This window comes from Microtus oregoni, unplaced genomic scaffold (genome assembly GCF_018167655.1).
Source record: "Microtus oregoni isolate MIOR12 unplaced genomic scaffold, Mior012 000008F_ref0000371, whole genome shotgun sequence".
NCBI lineage: Eukaryota > Metazoa > Chordata > Mammalia > Rodentia > Cricetidae > Microtus > Microtus oregoni.
Window position 1 is genome coordinate 53,856,022 of NW_024543067.1, and position 8,888 is coordinate 53,864,909.

Consider the following 8,888-nt stretch of genomic DNA (forward strand, 5'->3'; position numbering starts at 1 on the left):
CTCCTATCTTGGGTACCATACATATTTAAAAACATACATAACTAAGGCTTAATTTTTTATCTTGCTTTCAATTCATTAATAAGACAGAAAACCTCTTGGAATTACTCCTTCCTGAATGTCAATTAAATATAAGTGAATCCAATAATTATAAAGCTATATTACAGATGAAGTTGTTAAGAATGTATGAAGACATATATTCAGAATATTAACAATATCATCCAACCAATATGAATTTTAAGCCATCTGAGTGGTGAGCTATTGTAAACTGTGATGGTATCAATCTAATCAGAGTTTGGATTTGCTTTCTCCAAAGATGTAGAGTTGAATTTTAATTTTTCAAACCAGGACAATTAAATTACATTGGGAAAACATACTCATTAAAATATTAGAAAATACAAAATTTTTAGGAGTCAAGATTGCATTGTGAATCTCCATAGAGGAAATGTCATAGATTGTTAGAAATTTCAAACTATGGTGACTGAGCAAACTGATTAAGATTTCACCACATTTATAGAATGAGTGAACACATTTTCAAGTGCACATGTGAGGACGGATGTGCACATTTGTCTTTCTGCATCTATCAAAGTCACAGAATTGAATGTAGATTCATAATTACCAGAGGAATGGAGGAAGGTAGGCAGAGCAGGGACAATGTAGAACATTGGGTAATATTCTAATTAGGATACACATTGCAGTTATATAGTCTATGATCATGATCATAATGTTCCACTTTGGGTAAAAAAAGATTATTTATAAGCCTATAAATTATTATAACTATGTAAATTAATACATACATAAAGTCCCATGGTTTAGACACTCTTCTACCTCAATAAAATATTTTCTGTTTATGTATTTCCTCTCTCAGCTCCTCCTAGTTCCTCCCTACCTCTCTTCCCATTTGAACCCATTCACTTTATAATGTATATCTGTGTAATGTATAGCATAAACATACAAATTTTTTTCAATTGAAATTAATTGTAAGCTAAGCATAATTTTCATCCATTATAATTTTTATACTGATTATAAAGAAATTTATGCATTCAATTATTAAAATCTTGACCAAGAATAACCAAGTAGTAGCTGCTTCTATTACAATGCATTATGAAGCAAATTATGTTCAGAAATAAACATCAGAGTTTTAACAATGGATATGTTATTTTGAATATAATCTAGTACAAAAGAAAATAGTTAATCAAAGAGGAATATATTTCAAATAATTGTACACAAAGAATATAACATTTATAAGTATTCAACTATAAGAAAGAATAAACATTACCAAGGATATAGTAATGGCTCATAAGCTTAGGAGACAAGGCTATAAAATGTTGCAGTTATGTCTCTTCAACTGCCTGTTTTCAGACTTATGTAACATTATACAAATGCTCTGGACCTAAAATTGTGTTTCTATGTTATCACACAGTGTGACTTCATCAATCGTGATGTGCATATGTCTCATGAGCTGTGAGCACAGTTTTCATCTACTGGGAAACTGTTGTACTGTGAAGAAGTTAGTGTAAATCATTGAATCCCAATGCTTCTGACTTCCTACAGGAATCCTGCTGTTGACATTACTGGTTCTTCTTGGAACTTCTGCATTGAAACCATCTGGTCCTGGGATTTTTTTTGGTAGGGAGGGTTTTGATGACAGCTTATAATTCCTCGCAACTTACAGGTCTATTTAAATTGTTCACCTGGTCTTGATTTAATTTTGGTATATGGTACTTGTCTAAAAAATGTCGATTTCTTTCACATTTTCCAATTTTGTGACATACAGCCTTTTGTAGTAAGATCTAATGATTCTCTGAATTTCCTTTGTGTCTGTGGTTATGTCCCCCTTTTCATTTCTGATGCGGTTAATTTGCATGTTCTCTATCTGCCTTTTGATTACTTTGGATAGGGGTTTGTCAATGTTGTTTATTTTCTCCAGGAACAACCTTTTTGTTTCATTGATTCTTTGGATTGTTTTCTGTGTTTCTATTTTATTGATTTCAGGTCTCAGTTTGATTATTTCCAGTCTTCTACTCCTCCTGGGTGAATCTGCTTCTTTTTTTTTTTTCTAGAGCTTTCAAGTGTGCTGTTAAGTCTCTAATGTGGGATTTCTCTGTTTTCTTTATGTGGGCACTTAGAGTGACCCCCAAAAAACTACCAAATAACTCCAACAGCTGACAAACACCTTTAGTAATGTGGCAGGATACAAGATCAACTCCAAAAATTCAGTTGCCCTTCTATACACAAAGAACAAAGAGACAGAGAGGGAAATCAGAGAAACATCACCTTTCACGATAGCCACAAATAGCATAAAGCATCTTGGGGTAACTCTGACCAAGGAAGTGAAAGATCTATTTGACAAGAACTTTAAGTCTTTGAAGAAAGAAATTGAAAAGGATACCAGAAAATGGAAGGATCTCCCATGCTCTTGGATTGGGAAGATCAACATAGTAAAAATGGCAATTCTACCAAAAGCAGTCTATAGATTCAATGCAATCCCCATGAAAATCTCAACAAAATTCTTCACAGACATTGAGAGAAAAATAACCAACTTTATATGGAAAAACAAAAAACCCAGGATAGCCAAAACAATTCTATACAATAAAGGAACTTCCGGAGGCATTACCATACCTGACTTCAAACTCTATTATAGAGATACAGTAATGAAAACAGCTTGGTATTGGTACAAAAACAGAGATGTTGACCAATGGAATTGAATCAAAGACCCAGATATTAATCTACAAATCTATGAACACTTGATTTTCAACAAAGAAGCTAAAATTATACAATGGAAGAAAGAAAGCATCTTTAACAAATGGTGCTGGCAAAACTAGATGTCAACCTATAGAAGAATGAAAATAGATCCATATCCGTCGCCATGCAGAAAACGGAAGCCCAAATGGATTAAAGATATCAATATCAATCTGAACACAATGAACATGATAGAAGAGAATGTGGGAAGTACTCTACAACATATGGGCACAGGAGATCACTTCCTACATATAACCCCAGTAGCACAGTCAATAAGAGCAACAATGAATAAATGGGACCTCCTGAGACTGAGAAGCTTCTGTAATGCAAAGGACACTGTCATTAAGACAAAAAGGCAACCTATGAATGGGAGAATATCTTCACCAACTCTGCATCAGAAAAAGGTCTGATCTCCAAAACATATAAAGAACTCAAGAAACTCGACATTAAAACTCTAATTAACCCATTTAAAAAATGGGGTACTGAACTGAACAGAGAATTCTCAACAGAAGAAGTTCAAATGGCCAAAAGACACTTAAGGTCATGCTCAACTTCCTTAGCGATCAGGGAAATGCAAACCAAGACAAGTTTGAGATTCCATCTTACACCTGTCAGAATGGCTAAAATCAGAAACACCAATGATAGCCTTTGCTGGAAAGGTTGTGGAGTAAGGAGTACACTCATCCATTGCTGGTGGGAATGCAAACTTGTGCAACCACTTTGGAAATCAGTGTGGTGGTTTCTCAGGAAATTCGGGATCAACCTACCCCTGGACCCAACAATACCACTCTTAGGAATATACCCAAGAGATGCCCTATCATACAACAAAAGGATTTGTTCAACTATCTTCACAGCAGCACTATTTGTAATAGCCAGAACCTGGAAACAACCTTGGTGTCCCTCAATAGAAGAATGGATAAAGAAGGTGTGGCACATATACACTTTAGAGTTTTACTCAGAGGTAAAATCAATGACATCTTGAATCTTGCATGCAAATGGATGGAAATAGAAAACACTTCACTGAGTGAGATAACCCAGACTCAAAAAGATTAATATGGTATGTACTCACTCATAAGTGAATTCTAGCCTTAAATAAAGGATATTGAGCCTATAATTTGTGATCCTAGAGAAGCTAAATAAGAAGGTGAACCCAAAGAAAAACATATAGTTATCCTCCTAGACATTGGAAGTAGACAAGATTGCCAGGCAAAAGTTGGGACCACAGAGTTGGGGGTGGGGTGGGGGAAGGAGAGATGGGGAGAGAGAAGGGAGAATAGGAGGATTGGGAAGAGCTTGGGGGAACAGGATGGTTAAGATACAGGAAGGGTGGATATGGGAGCAGGGAAGTAGATAATTAAGGAAGCCATTTTAACATTGGCAAGAGACTTGACTCTAGAGGGATTCCCAGGTTTCCAACGAGATGTCCTCAGCTTGTTTCTTGGGCAGCAGAGGAGAGGGTACCTGAACTGGCCTTATCCCATAGCAACACTGATGAATATCTTGCATATCACCATAGAAACTTCATCTGGTGATAGATGAAAATATAGGCAGAGACCCACATTGGAGCACTGGACTGAGCTCCCAAGGCCCAAGTTAAGAGCAGAAACAAGGAGACCATGAGCAAGGAAGTCAAGTCTTCGAGGGGTGTGTCCACCCATGGAGACGGTGGGTCTGATCTAATGGAAACTCACCAAGGCCAGCTGGACTGGGACTGAACATGCATGTGATCAGACCGGACTCTCTGAATGTGGCTGACAATGAGGGCTGACTGAGAAGCCAAGGATAATGGCTCTGGGTTTTGATTCTATTGCATGGACTGGCTTTGTGGGAGCCTAGTCTGTTTGGATGCTCACCTTCCTAGACCTGGATGAAGGGGGGACTTCCCATAAAGCATGGCACCCTAACTGCTCTTAGGACTGGAGAGGAAGGGGTAGTGGGGGGTAGTGGGGGAAAATGGGAGTAGGGGAGGATGTGGAAATTTTTAATAAAAAAAATAAATAAAATTAAAAAAATGCTGGTTATGATGTATTAATAAAATTTGTCTTAAAATAATTTTGTTATTAGTCCCTTGCTTTTTTTTTTCTACAATGAATAAAATTTCAATGATCATTTTCATGTCAGTGTTTGTTTGGGATAGGAAAAAATAATGTGATTTCTGTTTGATTATTTCAGGGATGAACAGCCAGGAACAAACAAGGGTCCTCCTACTACAGAAAATTGGCTTTGAGATCACACTCCTATCTGAGGAGTTGATGGCTGCTGAAGAAGGAAGTATATTATCATTTGAGAAATGGCTAAGGTTCGGTTACTAGTGCCCTAGTGAATAGCCACATACTGATGTCCTTATAAACCGGGCTAACTGGACTCAGAGTTTATTTTTTTTTATTTATTTTTTTAATTGAGAAAAGGAGAAAAAAAAAAAAACAAGTTTCCACCTCCTCCCAGCCTCCCATTTCCCTCCCCCTCCTCCCACCCTACGCCCCCTCCTCCCACCCTTCTCCCCCTCCCCCCACTACTTTAATAACAATAAAGAAGAGGATGTAGAGCTGAAAAAAAGATGAGGTGGATTCCTTAAGAGTATTTAGAGGGAAGTAGTAGTGGATTGATATTATAATTTCATGTTGTATAAGTGATTGAAAATTTCAAGGGATAAGATACTATTTGACAAATGAATTTTGATATAAACAAGACAAAGGAGAGAAAGGAAATATTTTCACATAACTTATTTGGAATTACGTATTATGATGCTTAAAATTACTATTAAATATTCAAAGAATATTTAAAAAGATACAGACTTGAAAAATAAAACAAGAAGATATTAATAATCATGTATTAAATTGTTTAAAAATTAACTATGACCATACTGAATATTTCAAAGGAGAGAATACTAAGAGTATTAGAAATTCTAATTCATTTTTGCAGGAAGTATAAGTGATACAAATAATGGGTATAGAATTTGCTGGTTTCATTTTTGACTAATTTGAAAACATACAGATTATTGGTGACATTTCTTTCTTCACTCTTCCAGTGTTCTTTATTCAGTGTAGTTACAATGTCTGAGTCTCTCTTTCTGATCTCCTTGTTATTCCCAGAATATTTGACAACGTCTAAAGATATGTTATTGGATAAGATGACACATGTGTTTGATGTAGAATATAGACATAGAATATGAAGTGGCCATGTATTTTTTTTCTACACAGGAGAATAGCAATACACTAAAAATGTATTTCATTCAAATATGAACAATTATAAACTTCATATACCTGAACAAGAATGTGAAAAGGGATCAAACAACTAACACTTCACAGGGGCTTTTATTCAGTCTAATACAGTTTTTATATATTGTGTGCATCACTTTTATATCAAAGCCACATTGAGATACCTCTTAATTATATTTAATACATTTTTACTGCTTTCTTCAGAATGAACCCCAACAGACTTCTATAAGCAAGAATGTTATCATTGGTCTACAACTTAAGCCCTATTTTCCTGAATCTATTTTATCAGAATACAGAAGAATATGTAGATCCAATTATATACAATAAATCATCAGGGAAGACTATATTTTTATAGTTGGAGAGTGGAAAAGAATGAATATAAACTTCAGCTGTTTTGGGAGAGTGTTTCTCTCCTTTCGGTATCTTTGTTGAAATTTGGCATAATGTTAAACATTGGTCTAATGTGTATTTCTGTAATCAGAGATGCCCATAAGAAAGCTACCCATGTCAGGTTAGCAAGTCCCTAGACACTGTTCTTTTGAGTTATACAAAGCACAGAGGATAAGGACAAAGAGGAATGCTCACAATTCTGCCAAGGGGACTAAGTATTCCGTGCTTGAGACCATAAATTATGTAAAATTTTGAATCTCAAAAGATCTAATGGTAGTTTTGTGGCATTGAATACAAGCACAAGCTCACTAATTAAAACTCTCAAGACACTGATACAGCAGGGAGAAAATCATAAAGAAGAGAATAATTTCATGTGTTCTTAGTGAATTTATTTATTTGAGTGAGGCAAAGCTTTGGAGTTTTACATAAGATTACATTTTATTTTGTGAATGTGAAAACAAATTTGTCAAGAAATTCTCAAAAATTTCCTGTGTGACTCCTGTAGGAGTTCATAAACACACTTGTGCTGATGTCTGTATCTTTATTATTGGGTACTTGGCCCTCTCTTTACTGAAAGAAGGAAAGGTCGAAGAGCCCCAAAGAAAAGCAGGCTCCAGGTGAATGAAGGTAAGCCCAAAATAATCTTTGTGTTGAGTATGTATCTTAAATTGCAAAGGTATACAAATTATGACTACTGTATGAAAGTTTTTATGTATTGATCTTTTGCAGTTTTAGTTGTTTTTAAAGACTAAAGAAAGAAATGGAATTTGATTAGAAGTTGGAGATTTGGCTGTATGCTTTCCAGACAGATACACTTACTCTGATATGATAAAGAAGAAGTAGGTGCTCTTCATAAATCAACATGAGTAGTTAGGGATATTTGTATGGCTTGTTATATGTTCCCTCAACCCAACCTTATAAACCAATAATTTCTGGTTATCACTCTGAAGTCAAATATTAAATAGTTGATAGTGTCATCTTCTATTCTTGCAGATGCCACCCATGAAGGAAATGGCTATAGAAAATGACTCCTCAGTGTCTGAGTTTATCCTTATGGGGCTAACAGACCAACCCGCGCTCCAGTTGCCCCTGTTTTTCCTGTTCTTTGTGAACTATACAGCCATAGTGGTGGGTAATTTGAGTTTGATGAGTCTTATTTTCCTGAATTCACATCTTCACACTCCCATGTACTTCTTCCTTTTCAATCTGTCATTCATTGATTTTTGTTATTCGTTTGTTTTTACTCCCAAGATGCTAGTGAGTTTTGTTTCAGAGAAGAATATCATCCCTTTCACTGGATGCATGACTCAGCTATTTTTTCTTCTGCTCTTTTGCTCATTCTGAGAGCTACGTGCTGACAGTCATGGCCTATGATCGTTATGTGGCCATCTGTAAGCCTTTATTGTACAAAGCTATCATGTTACCTAGAATCTGTTGTCTGCTGATGTTTGGTTCATATTTGGTAGGGTGTTCTAGTGCCGTGGTCCTCACAGGCTTAATGCTTAGGCTCAGCTTTTGTAATAACAACATCATTAATCATTACATGTGTGACATCTTCCCTGTTCTTCGGATCTCCTGCAGTAACACTTATATCAATGAACTTGTGAGTACTCCTGTGGTGGGCACAGCTATCATTTTGTGTAGCCTCATTATCTTAGTCTCATATGCTTTGATCCTTTTCAATATCATTCATATGTCATCAGGTAAGGGTTGGTCCAAAGCCTTAGGCACTTGTGGCTCTCACATCATAACTGTCAGTCTCTTCTATGGATCTGGGCTGCTTGCTTATGTCAAGCCATCATCTGCTGAGACTGTTGGCCAAGGAAAATTTTTCTCTGTATTTTACACTTTTTTGGTGCCCATGTTAAATCCCTTCATTTACAGTCTCAGAAACAAGGATGTCAAACTTGCTGTGAAGAAAACCTGGAAGAGACTCACAAGCTAATTTATCAATTGATACGTCCTTTAGTCTTATCCATTCCAGTTTGATGTGTCTTTCTCCTTTTTATTTTCTTTTACATTACATATATTCTATTATTTTCTATTCATTGTCCTGCCATACCACTGATAGAATTTATACTGCAATAGCAATTTTTCCTTCATGCAAATTGCTCTGTATGTACTATGTTGATATGAGATATCCTTATATTCAATGTGTTTTACATGATGGCATGTCCCTTGCATATATCAGATTAAGAGCCTCGTCTGATTTTTTTTACATTTTACATCATCTAAGAAAAGGAATCCTTAGTACTTTTTTTGATAATGGAAATCTTTAAATTATGGGGAGAATATTTTACCTTTGCACAATTTGTTATTTCCTTTGTGTTACACTTTATTATTGTCTGTGGTGGGTAGGAGATATGTTAGTCATGTTCACTGAAAATCCATAGACATATGCATGCTGAGTATCTAAGCTCCCTCAGTGAAGTTTCTTGTCTAGCTTGCAGTCAGCTTTAGTGTTTTTCTCCTGGCTTTGTATACTGTTGATGTGTTCTCAGGCAGTGCCTTGTGAAGACAATGAGCTTTGTGAACTTCCTG

General features: G+C 35.8%; 1 pseudogene; it reads left to right on the forward strand.

Annotated features, from left to right (window-relative positions):
- Positions 1-7,349: 7,349 nt before the first annotated feature.
- Positions 7,350-8,292, forward strand: LOC121451845 (annotated as a pseudogene).
- The last annotated feature ends 596 nt before the right edge of the window (positions 8,293-8,888 follow it).